The 12,931-nt window shown below is 40.7% G+C and overlaps 1 protein-coding gene across 1 annotated transcript in view; it reads right to left on the reverse strand.

Annotated features, from left to right (window-relative positions):
* KIF13B (kinesin family member 13B) overlaps nt 1-6,278 on the reverse strand; it is a 119,332-nt gene extending 113,054 nt beyond the window's left edge. Inside the window, exon 1 of the mRNA XM_035895412.1 lies at nt 6,213-6,278. The gene's annotated coding sequence lies outside the window, so the exon portion shown is untranslated. The remainder of the gene's footprint in view (nt 1-6,212) is intronic.
* Nucleotides 6,279-12,931: the final 6,653 nt, after the last annotated feature.

Here is a 12,931-nt window from a genome sequence, read left to right on the forward strand (position 1 = left end):
CTGCGTGATGAAACATTGCATAAATCTGTTCCCTGTAAGACAATGCTGAACTAACATCTAACCTAGAAACTTCATTCCCAGTTACAGTATGAACCCTTACCCACACAGCGAGCCATTCCCCCTTCGCGTACGGAGGCAATGCAGCCAACTGTGCCGTTAGCGTTGTTTCCACACACTCACATCCTAATCAGAATTGCTCCTATCCCAACTACAGAGAAGCAAAAGCGCGTGCAATGCAATTAGTTTTCACCCATCTTCAAAGACAATAATATTTCTTCCTTCAGATTGCTTTGCTGTCAAATAGCAACCGCACCACATCATGCAAACTCAACATGCAATTTCTGGCTGTGTCCAACAGCTGATACTTCTAAGTAAAATGCGTGAACAACTGGGGACACATACATCCAACACTGCCTAAGATGAGGCAGTTCTCCAAGCGGTTCTTACCCAACGTCAGGCAGGATCCTGGTGTATTTTCAAGAAAATGTGTGCATTCTTCCATGACTGTATACCAGCAATTGCCTCTCACTGTTTTCTTGGGGCAAGGAGTTCTGCAGATTAATTCCATATATAGCATCGCCTTCATACATTTTCCTCATTTTCTGATTATGCGCTTTCTTTCCTAAGATAGCAAAGTGATGCATGCACCCCTACGTGCTCCTGCTGTCATGCATTATTTTTAAAAGTCAAAGTGTTCCTGGTTACTCCTACCAGTCAGCTTTTCCAGGTCATATTTATACACACATACAAGAACGCCTATATAATCGCGTCAGCATTTCCTCTCTAGCCATCTTGACCGTCTATGCTGTTCTGGAAGTTCGGAGGAGAATCAATTAATTGTGCAAAAATTAAGATACTATAACCTAATTAACAGGATCAAGGTATTTTCAGCTTATGCTAAACCTGCCTTTAACTGGGATTTTTGCCTACAATTCCATATGTATCATGTATTGCAGTGAATTGTACCAGTAATATATATGCTGCTTCATGTCACAAAATTAATTATTTATGATTGATTAATGCAAGTTTTTCGCTGGTTGATGTACATTTTCCTCAACCAACTCATTCCCTATTTATAATTTTTGCAAAAGAAACAGATTTCCGTGCAAGTTTTACCACCTCACTGTTCAGGCATTTCCCACGTAGTCAGCTACACTAAGATCAGCATTTCCCATTTTTATCAAGAGAGCACGAGATCCGTAATACGCTACACAGCAAGAGCTGATAAGTCCTGACTTATTCTCAGCTTTTCACCAGCTTTAAGGGAAGTTCTTGAGTCACACTAAGGAGTCACACACACATCACAGCCAGAAGAAAGCCGGCTTCATCTATGCTCTGTGCAGACCAAATACTGTGGAAGTGCTAAGGCTCCGGTGCTGCCTCCACATCGGGCAACACCATCACAAAATTTCTGGCTGAGAGCAGGCAGAGGGAGCTTGTGTGGGCTTGCACGAACACTGTATTCTAGTTTTTAGTAACTGAGCAAAGAATAGGTGAAAGCAGGGGCTGATAAGATCACATTCACTTCTAAATATACTTTGAGCTTGGCAAAAGCTCTGGGCGCCTTACCTATTATTGAACACAGTATCTAGGCATTTTGTAAACTTTCATGTTAAAGTAGAACACAAAGCTTGGCTCAATAGATACGTCTTAATTCCCAGGACCACAGCAGAAGCATTTTATAATTAGAAAGCCTATCAAATCTTTCTTTTTTTTTTAATTTGGAAGCTGCATGTGTTTGTTACCGTTCATCTACTTCACACTTAACCCTTCAAAACGAGAGAAACCAACATTGCTTAGTCCTAAAGACTCTGATAGCTGTTTTCTGGTACCATTTCTTCAATAACTAAATCTTTGACAGCATTCTGTCTGTCTTGGTCCTAATCTTCATTTCTTCTTCAAAAGGATTGAAAGGTTCTTCAGCTTTATAAGAAAAAAAACACTTCAGTCCGAAGAACAACTATGAAAAGCTTTGCCACCCTGGGACGTTTATTTCAGCCCAACCGCTGCCTGAAGTCCATCGTTCATCTGAAATCAGCAATTTACTATGTACTCACTGCATAAGTAGGTTTTTTGGTTTCATTGTTCTTTTTCACTAAATTCTGTGAGTATTGGTTTTATTCTCTCAACAATCTTTAAATTCATTCTGGAAGAAATTTCTCTTTGGGAGTATTAGTAATAGCCACGACAAGGTAAGCATTGTTTACCTACAGCTCTGAAAGGTGACAGATATTTCAGTAATTGAATATCTTTATAAAGTGCTAATTATAAAGATATTGCAATAGCTGAAAAGGAAAAAACCCAGCCTGGTTTAACACACTTGTCAAATGCAGTTAGCTGCACTAAATTCCTTGGAACAGCTTTTAGCCTCTGCCAGTCAACCTCTCTGTTCTGCAAAACAAGAGGGAAAGCATCTATAAACCACAAATTGCAACAGAAGTACATGGAAGCCGGCACTCCTTTCATGTTTAAGCATATTCTCTTAATAAAAAGTCTCAAAGGTGGTTTGTTGGGCAGATTTAATAACTGCTTTGTTTTACAAATATCATGGCTCATTCATAGGCCTGTGCCAGACTAATACACAACGGATTTCTGAGCTGATATCAGTTACACATCAACTACAGTTATGTCTGCAGTATATAATAAAACTCCTTTGTCTGACCTGTCAAAAATAATATTCTTTTAAGTCTTTTTAATAGGTCTTGTTTGGGAAACATAAAATGACAGCACAAGCAAATTGATAGTAAAAAAAAAAAAAAAAAAAAAAAAAAAAAGAAAATGGTTATAAAGGAACCTAGAGTAAGTAGAGTCTATTTGGAGGTTTTCCAAAAAATTAATTCCTATAAACATTCCCGTTGTTGCCTAGGACTTATCTATTCACTTCAATCAAAATGAGTTCACACCCTCTTTCAAGCCCTAGCCATCAAGTAATAACACTAGGAGTAATCTTTGCAGCACACAGTAAATCCCGTGCCGATAAAGAAACTTTAGCCTCGACCTTTGCAACAGAGAGAACAGACAACTACATAAGGCAAACAAAAAGTCGACAAGCCATGCTAATGATGGGATTCAGTTACAGAGAATCCCCGGAGGTTCACACATCCTTGAGAGGGGAGGTTTTGATCTAAAGAGGTCATTTAGGGAAATTTGTGACAAAATTCAAGGCTCTGTAGCAAATAATAGTGTGAAAGCGACTAAAGAAAAGGTTGACCATTTCCACACAATATAATTTTCATTTTAATACGGGAAACCACCACTCAACCAAACCCTCCCCCCAATAGCCCGAGGTTAGTAACAAAGCTTACACAGCCTGGAGGTCATCTGATAGATTTTAAAATTGATCTTTTGTACACGATCAGATTACTGAAACCCGCACAGCACTATTAAGGATTGCTCAGTAAAATAACTGCTGCATCTCTCTCTCTCAGGAAAGGTCATTTCTGGGTTAAGGAATAACTACCAGGAGGACGCTACATTCTTGAAGGCGTTTGAAAACAGACTTCCTTTGTTGAGAGCAAGTGTTTTACACGCATTTACTAACCCTCAAACCTCTAGAGAAATGTGTAAATGATACATTCAGTTTGTAGACCCAGGAGAAAGTGAGGTCAATCAGCTATCACCTGCATTTTCAAAACATTCCTTCATTTTTAATGCAAAATTTGAAACTCCGAAAGTCAGGTCTCACACACCTCAAGTTGGGTGTCTATCAAAATACGAAATACATCATGAGAGCGTACATTTCTGACTTCTTCTGTACACATTTATTCCCAGGTCCTATGGCAAATCAGGAGAGAAGGATGTACCACTTAGGAACTCCAAAGCCTGCTTCTCCTCTTCTAACTCAGAGACAACTGAAAACCGTGTGTCAGTATTTGCCTTTTTAACTGATCTGACCAGCAGAGATTTTTTGCAGATGGACAGACAGACACATTATGTAGATCTCTGGCCTGCGAGGACCACCTTGGGGCAAGAGGACAAACAGGTGTAACTGTGACACAGGCTAATCCACCTACTAAACTATTTATTTACACCTCCCCATCTCCCAGACTACCCATCTTCCATCCAGAAAGAATGGAAGTGGGAAACCATGCGTATTTCCAAAAGTCATCGGTTGTTTTTTCCGAATGCCACTCCCTGCCAGAGCACGGCTGAGTCATGACAAGTGGGGATGTGACAGCACAGATTTCTGTTTCTAAGATTCTTTTCCCGGTTCCTAAATTAGCCCTGGCATCTTAATGAGAAATGCAGCAAAGCTCTGAAGATTTTTCAAACTTAAACTGCTTTGCAAGCATCTAAAGAGTGTATTTACAATATTATTTACCTTTCTTTTCTCTGATTAATTAAAAGCACGCTAGGTTTGCCAGAATTCCTTCAGCTCACTTTAGACACCAGACAAGTCTGAAATCAAAATTAATGATTTTATAGCAAAGGCAAAGTTGCTGACTGTGAATTTGGAAACAGAAGCAGAACCTGAGCATAAATTAACCCCTGAACTTAGAAGAACCATAACTAAAACTAACCTTTTCCTTGAGCTGATATTTAAGATTCTTCTGATGGAGCTGCAGAAGCCAAGACAATTTAGTGGCAGCCTCTCTCGTGGGGCTAGATAGGACCCTGTTCCAAACCCTCGCTACTCCAACTATGTTTTTGAGGTATGTTGTCTCACTGTTTGCAGGCAAACCTTTAGTGCAGTTAATGGGCCTCCATTTTTCCCTCTTCTATTAAATCACCCCATATAAATTTACTGTGCTTCCTGCTTAGATTAGCAATGGGTATTTTGTGAAAATGCAAATGAAGTATTCTTTGGTCTGGCACGCTGGTTTCTCACACTAGGCTCACCATCTTGTCTGGGGACCTCAACGCAACTGCCAACCCATTCCTCCCCTGCCAGGGGGCACGATTTGCATGATGTATTCTCTCATGGCCACAGTATGAACATTTTTTCAACATATATTAGGGAGTATAAAGTATACAGCATTCAGTTGGTCACCGTGTTTTACGGAAGCTATGAATAACATTCTTAATACAGCTCTGGCTGACTAGGCTTCTGAGAATCTCAATTTCCTGCCATTTTTAGCAGTTTTAAAGGCTCAAATCAACATAGGTATTTGGCAGCTAAATAATACGCGTGTTTCTGAAGGAGGCAGATATTGATAAAAACAAACAAAAACTCCCCACCACACACAGCCTGTTTGATTTTAAGTAATTTATTAAAGCGCCAGTCCCACTGTCAGTAGTAAGTCTTTCAGCTGATGACAAGAGAAAGTACATATTGCACCTGATGAGCTCTTTGCCTTTGCATTTACCACCACTTGGGTTTGAAAAGTTTAAATTATCAGAGATGAGGTAAAGAATACCTCTACTGACCACTGACATACAGTTGAGCTTGACATGAAAAAGCTATGATATGTTCCATTTAAACAAAGCTCTTATACGTGTTTAACCGAATTTTTCTCATTTCTGTCACCCTAAGACCACTTCCTTTTTTTTTTTTCCCCCCAGAAAACAGATCACGATTGGCTGTAGATGTCCAGTAACTGGTTTTGCCTTTTCCTGCACCCCTGTTATTTTGTTTCATGCATACATTTTTTATTTCCTCCCCTTGCAAACAAGCAATAAATTAAGTAGTCACAACCTTAACGCTATCAATTATTACAGGACTCTTCAGTCTCACAGTAGTTTAACAAATTGATGCCAGTTCCACCATAAATCGGTCCCTACTGTTAGCCACTTTTCCAAGTATTTTTGATGCACGTAATGCCCCACTGTCAAGACAGTCCTACAGCTACACCTCTCCAGCACGTTCCCATTCCCCTTCTTAACACAACGAATACAAGCCCATTAAGAGAAAACAGTTGTGAAAATTAATTTCATTCCAAAATGACAAACTGCGCCCTGCTCAAATTATTTTGCAGATTTAAATTTCTCCTGTTCCATAATAGCATACGGGAAGAACTGAAACAGTCGACAGACCCATTAATTGCTAACACATTGTTTAGAGCAGGAAGCAAATGCAAGAAGCACTAGGTTTTCAAAGCATCTTCCCAGCATGGTAAAATCAGCATTATTTTATAGATGATGGCACTTACACTGCAGAAAGAATATATATATCATTTTTTTAACTGAAAGCCCTCTATCAAGGCCTACATTTCCCAGTTGTTAGCCTCATATTTAATTTATGAAACCTGACCTTCCTAATTCAAAAATCTTACCTGGCATCTCCTTTTGAAAGGTTGGTGTTTACAGGATGAAGAATAACCTTGTTTGCATCCACATCCACCACACATTTTGTATGCAGATCAAGCTCTATAAAGAAATGAGAAAGTGTCAAGTGCTGCTCCTAAAGCGCTAGGATTATATACACCATTACTTCCTCCAGACACCAAATTTATTCATGCAGTCTGACAGCCACCCATCAGCTAGAGAATAGGAACAGGACTATTGCCAAATTCCACTCCTAGAGAGATTCTGATGGGATGGATCCTGTCCAGCTTTAAAGCATGCACTCTTTTCAAAACAAGAAAGAGCACTGAGGTTTTACTGAAGGACAATCAGCATATACAAGGCAGTATGAAATTTCTTCTGGGGAAAGACCCATTAGGCATGGTACCACTTTGACAGCTCTCCTTATTGCTCTCTCAACGCGCCGCACGCTCAGAGGGAAAGCTGCCCTGACCATCTGCAGCACGTTTTCCCCAGCCACTGTTGGGATACCACAGCATGCCATGCCAGCTGTCAGTCCTGGGGCACCTGCTCAGAGAAATTCAAGTCCCATCAAAAATAATTTAGGTACGAGTATGTAGAAAAGGGCTTATCCTTCCCCACGGGCTCCCAGTCAGCTGGAAAGCCCGACTCTTCCGAATGACTCTAAGAAATGGGATATATACTATGAGTAGTAAGAATATTTGGAATGTATGAGAATCCTCAGCCATAGAGGTGGGGGAAACAAAAGAAAAGCTTCAGGTAACACTGACAACAGTCCAAGGTATCCACCCAATGACAAATGGAGTTAGATATTAAAAAAAAAAAAGCACACAGCCACTTGCAGTCCAAGATACAGACACAGGGGCACAGACATAAACAAGTCCAGTCCTGTGTCCTTACACCCTGATGCTGAATGTGAAAAGTGCACCCAAATGCCGATACCTGTAAAGACAACACACTAATCACAGCCAGCAGGCACTCTGCAACGCCCTCACACGCTGCGATGACGAGGGGCTACGCTGAATAACCTCCGTACGAGGCTCAACACCTCAGCTGAATCACCGAAACATGCTCATGTCTAATCATGTTAATTATAATCCTCATCCTCCTTCATCTCTGCTCTTTCCTTCTTTGCCACCTGCACTTGCTCTTTCACCTCACAGCACCTTATAAACTCAGACTGCAAATCTCCCAGGCAAAGACCGCAGATCTTAATTACCGTACGGCACCTTGCAGGCTTCTTGCTACTGTTAAGTAACATAATAAGAGGAAGTTTCTTTCATTGACATTTTCTGAAATAAGTGTTATAGCCTTTTGCTACTTGAAACACAACAAAGCCAAAGCTCAAGATTACTGGTCATAGCAAGGCAGTCGCATGAAACTGCAATCCTTCTGAACAAAACTACTCCTCTGTTATTAAACTGTGCTTTTGTAGAAGGAAGAGGCAGGCAAGTTTCAGAAGCTAGTGTTTACTTTAATTTCTCTCCACACCCTGAAAGCCAATTTACCTATCATTAATATGCAATACATGCTTGCTTAGGTGAAATTATAATTCTTCATACATCCCATATCCAACAAGCCACTTTATCTTGGTCTGGCTAGATAGGGATTAACACTCTGTATTGCAGTGACCTGCTTTTCCTCAACTTCTGAAGAAGGTTTTTACATGCTATCTCCCTTATGCAAAGCATAAGGTTTGTGCGCACTGTATATAAGCAGTGTGGTCTCTATCATGATTTTAATCCATCTCTTGAGAGAGAACCCTGATGGCAGGTTTTGCATCCGTGACTGCGCACTGAACTCAAGGTCTCGCAAGTATTCCTTAAATCTCTGTTTGTGTAGAAAGCACACAGCAGGATGCAAGAGTCCCTGAAAGCCACATGTCCTCACAGGAAAAGAGGAAAGATTCAAAGCCAATTTGCCATGTGCAAACACACCTTGCCTGATGATGACCATGACAAAAGTGATGTTAAAATCCCTCACCTAGGCATCCTGCAGACAGGGCACAGCACGGTTTCGGCATGGTGAGCCAGCCTAACAGCTATTGCCAAACAGGGAAGTCTCAGTCCTTCCTTCTGGCTACCTGTGCCTGTTGCTCACCTTCCACCACTGACGTGCTCACCAGACTCCTCTCTACGTCACCTGAAGTTACCTCAATGGCAGAAAACTACCCAGTGTGAAAAATGAATGTATTCAGACACACAGAAAGTTACAGCAGCCCAGTAAAAGGTCTGAAGAAACAAGTGGGTAGACCTGTACAGAGGGGGAGAGAGGAGGCAGAACAGCAAGACCTTCCATCAAAGGCCACGCAAACAAGTGGGTAGACCTGTACATAGGGGGAGAGAGGAGGCAGAACAGCAAGACCTTCTCCCAGCAGAGATGAACCGCTACAGCAGCTCACAACATCCCATGAAGTAAACACAGTTTACTTCATGGGATGTTATAAACAGTTATATTCAGCCTCTAAGCTGTGACATGTATCTAGACAGCCTTAAGGCTACTTATCCCAGTTACCTTGGCTCCCATGGCAACTCTCCTTTTAGCTGAAGAAATAGTTTAAGTTCTGTTTCAATGCACATCACACGCTTTCTACAAATTCTGGCTGCATTACAAAGTATGTTCTCTAAATGATTCCCGATTTCTTTAACGCTTCCGGTAGGTTGAGAGAAGAATCTTACGTTAGCCACTACTGAAAGTCATGTCATGGTCATTTCCACCTCATTAAGTTTTAATATTACTAAAGCAGGTTAGCCTTACAGATAAATTCTCTTCCTGCTCTTTTGGATATGATCACACACGGACTCCACCCTTACTTTTACTAGTTTCAGTATCTCCTAGGTAAGCGGAACAACAAGCAAAATCAGGATGCATCAAGATAAGATTTGATAAAGCTGCACATCCAAAACCACCATTAGTTCATCCTGTAGTAAGGACTCATTTGTCAAGGCTTGGTATCACTATTTATTTCAACTATGCAGTATTTTTTTTTTTCCAAGGCAGCACAAAAATCTTTTTAGTAGGGCCAGCTGTGACAGGACAAGGAGGAATGGTTTTAAACTAAAGCAGGCTAGGTTTAGATTAGATATGAGGAAGAAATTCTTTACAATGAGGAGGGTGAAACACTGGCAGGGGTTGCCCAGGGAGGTGGTGGAGGCCCCATCCCTGGAAACCTTAAAGACCAGGTTGGACGGGGCTGTGAGCAACCTGATCTGGTTAAAGGTGTCCCTGCTCCTGCAGGGGGGTTGGACTGGATGACCTCTAGGGGTCCCTTCCAACCCAAAACATTCTATGATTCTATGAAATGTAGGAGAAGTTAAAAGATGGCAGCAGTTGCTCACTGTCAAACTGTGGAGATGTATCATGAGTTATGTAGCTCAACAAGATTTAAAATCTCACCTATTATTCTTGCTAACCCGCTTCTACCTTCAGTCATTACCAAGCAAACACAATCAGCTACTCATTTGCTTCATCAAATCAAGAAACTAATCAGCTAATTGCTTTTTGAAAAATTAAAACTCAAACTCTCAAGAAACATTTATCGCAGGGAATGAAAGCCTCTTTCATAGCTTTGGAGTGAGAGCGCTGTGACATCCATAATAAAAGGGCAACGCGTATCTTAGCCACTGTTCCACATTTACAGTTCATAGCTATGGAAGTGTTAAGCAAAACTGGGCTGAGTGCAAGAGTAATCGTTAGGTCATGTGTGCCCAAGCTACTCACAGGGAAGCGCTCAGATAACTTTATTTTACTTGTGAAACTGGAAGGTGGGGCGTGAAGGAGACCATTTTCCTTCCCATTCCCCCCTTGATTTTTCAACTCCTCACAGAAGTTTTTTAAGACAATAATAAGTGGGATTCAAGCAATGCAGACCTTAGCTGAAACCACACTCTCATGTAAATCCTAAACGACTATGCCTTTGATAAGCCTTATGGGTGTTGTAAAAAGAATTCACATCACCCACAGATGCCTTGGGCTTTTCACTAGCCTAAAAAATTTGGTGTGCTTGAAACAGGGTGGAAAAGTCAGTAAGCAAGAGAGAGCAACAAAAACCAGGAGCAGCATACCATCACGTGCAATGGTGGATTCAGCAGGCACTGGTATATTCCCAACAACAGGCAGGAGTTTGCATTCCCTCTGTAATAGCACCTGGTAATCATAACCTCAACGGAGCAGATTTTGCACAACCGTGCTAGGAAACACTAGCAGAGGTACAACTTTAAAATGTACTGAACAGCTTTGGGGGCAGAGACGCAGAGTGCATGCGAATCCTGGAGGAAGAAGAGAGGAGTATTTTGGAAAATGCTGGATGTTTTCAACTCTGGGAAACCTCCACCTTCATTTATGGATCAGTTAGGGAACTACCTTCATAGATTAGCTGCAACTAATGACAACAGTGGTTGGATAATGGGTACCCAACTCACTCTAGCAGGGCTACAGAATCAAACACAGCTGCATCAGATGGCATTACAAAAACTTCTGAATTGCCATGCAGTGATACTGAAGCTTTTTCAGCCACTACCCTAAAAAAAAAAAAAATCATCCCACCTTTAAGGTTACTGTATTTCAGAACCAAACAAAATGATCCTAATAAACAGCTTTTACAGGGCAGTTTGAAATAAACTTAAAATGAAAGATGATACAGTAAATAAGCTTGTCTGCAGTTTATTAAACTAGTGGTTGGGACCTTGGCATCCTAACGGCTTTTAGTACAACAGCCACAGTAGCTGAAAAGTCTGTTACAACTTACTTGACCTTCCATATTTTCTTCTTCATTTACCCTATTTTTTCCACACTACATAATATGAATTAAGGCAAAGCATTTCCCAATGCATCTAGAGCCTTTATTCCCCTATAATTTTTTCCATCAGATTTCAATTTAAGAAATTAGTTTCTGATGGTTGACAGTTTTTCAGCCCTTTCAAATACCATTTGATCCTAAACCCCACTGAAACAAAGAAGTGAACCTGGTGCTATAACACAGGTTGAATAAAGTTTGTGACTCCTAGTCCCACTACCAGGTTTAGGGCAGCCGCACCGGCACTGTAAGGGTAAGGACCCCTCAGAGACAGGACATTAACCTCAACAGTGTCACTGGGAACCAGCACGGCTGCTGTTGCAGAGTTTCAGAAAAGCTAAGTGAAGTATAAAAAATAAAATGTGAAAGGTTTAAAGTGCATGTACTAAGCTCATAAGCCAAAACTGGCCCCAAATACAAAAGCTCAAAATAATCTCCTGTAAAGACAGACGATAGAAATTTTATATTTTAAATTGCCAGTAGATTTTCAGGAGATTAACATTCCCTTGAAGGTTAGAACTGGAATGCTGTGGCCTGAGCCTTCAATTGCATTGAGTAAGAAATTACAGTTGGTTTCTTGTGCCTTTCTTGGTCTAAAAAAGCAAATGGCAATAACATTGAGAAACATTCAAATAGTAACTTAAAAATATTTAAAGGTTTATTTATCACACAGATTAAACAACTACCACCTAAAAAACCCAAATGCTGCTGTTTGGGTTTTTTGGTTTTGTTTTAAAAAGAAATCTGAAAGCAAGTTCAAACACAACAGGTCCTCAAGCTTCCCTGCCAAAGTCTGTTGCCTTTGATTTTTCTCTTTGACCTTTGCTACGTAGAAGCCAACACAAATAAGGGAAAAACTAACTATACTAGAGAGAGTGAAAATAACTTACATGTAAGTAATTTACATTAGGGCATTAATTATAAGACATAGTAACTGATACATTCTGGACAAAAATACAGTAATTTGACTTATCGCTTAAGTCTACCAATGTGAAGTCTACAGTACAGGCACCTTTCAAGCTTCTCTGCTATATAGATGAACTGCGCAACTATCAGCCATGAAATTTTCAGTCTGCAGCAATTAAAGATCATTAAATATGTATAAGTGCATCTGGAAGGGCACACAATACTATCTAATCTTGATGGTGAGGTGTAAGTCAACTCAAACTCAGGAGCACACTGAACGCAAACAAGCTCGCCTCACATGTTAACACCACATTGTCCAAATGGTAAAAAATTTATTCTATCTCCCGCTGTTTCATTTTCTGCATGAAGAAAGCTTGCCAAACGGCTTTAGGAAAGGCACTCTGTGTATCTGGACATTAACCTTACTCACAGTTCTGCTGCTGCGTGCACTGCTCAGCTCATGGAGACGAAGTAAATAAATCAGCCTGATGACTTTCTGATGCAGCAAAGAGCCCTGAGGAAGTTCAACACACAGCTCGGTGCTGCTGCTTTGTTTTGGGCTTCAGAGTTGACAGGAACGAAATGCAGTGGTGTTTGCTCTGCCACCAACCACCCAAAAGCCAAGGCAGAACAGTTTGTGTATCTGATCTTTTGTTGACTCCATGAAGAACAAGCAAACATGAAACCGGAGCAGCAAGGTAATTCATACAGCACTTTAGGCTAGCTCTAAAGATGTAATTAGCACAAGAATTGTTTGCCTTTGTAGCATGCACATTGGACTGACTGGTAGTCTCACTGGTTCTTTGACAGTGGGGAGTAAGCTTGTAACACCTTGGGAGTTCTTAAAATACAGTTGCCTCACTGAGGAACGCAAGATGAAACACTAATTCGGGATGCTTTACCCATTTGTCACCGTATCACCAGGTTAATCCTGCTCATACTATAAATGCTGTTTTAGAGGCTATCAACAATCATCCGGAAACATTAAAAACTCCAGGCACTTGTTTATGACGAGAATAATGGTGA

Source organism: Egretta garzetta, unplaced genomic scaffold (genome assembly GCF_000687185.1).
Source record: "Egretta garzetta isolate BGI_Z169 unplaced genomic scaffold, ASM68718v1 scaffold325, whole genome shotgun sequence".
Lineage (NCBI taxonomy): Eukaryota > Metazoa > Chordata > Aves > Pelecaniformes > Ardeidae > Egretta > Egretta garzetta.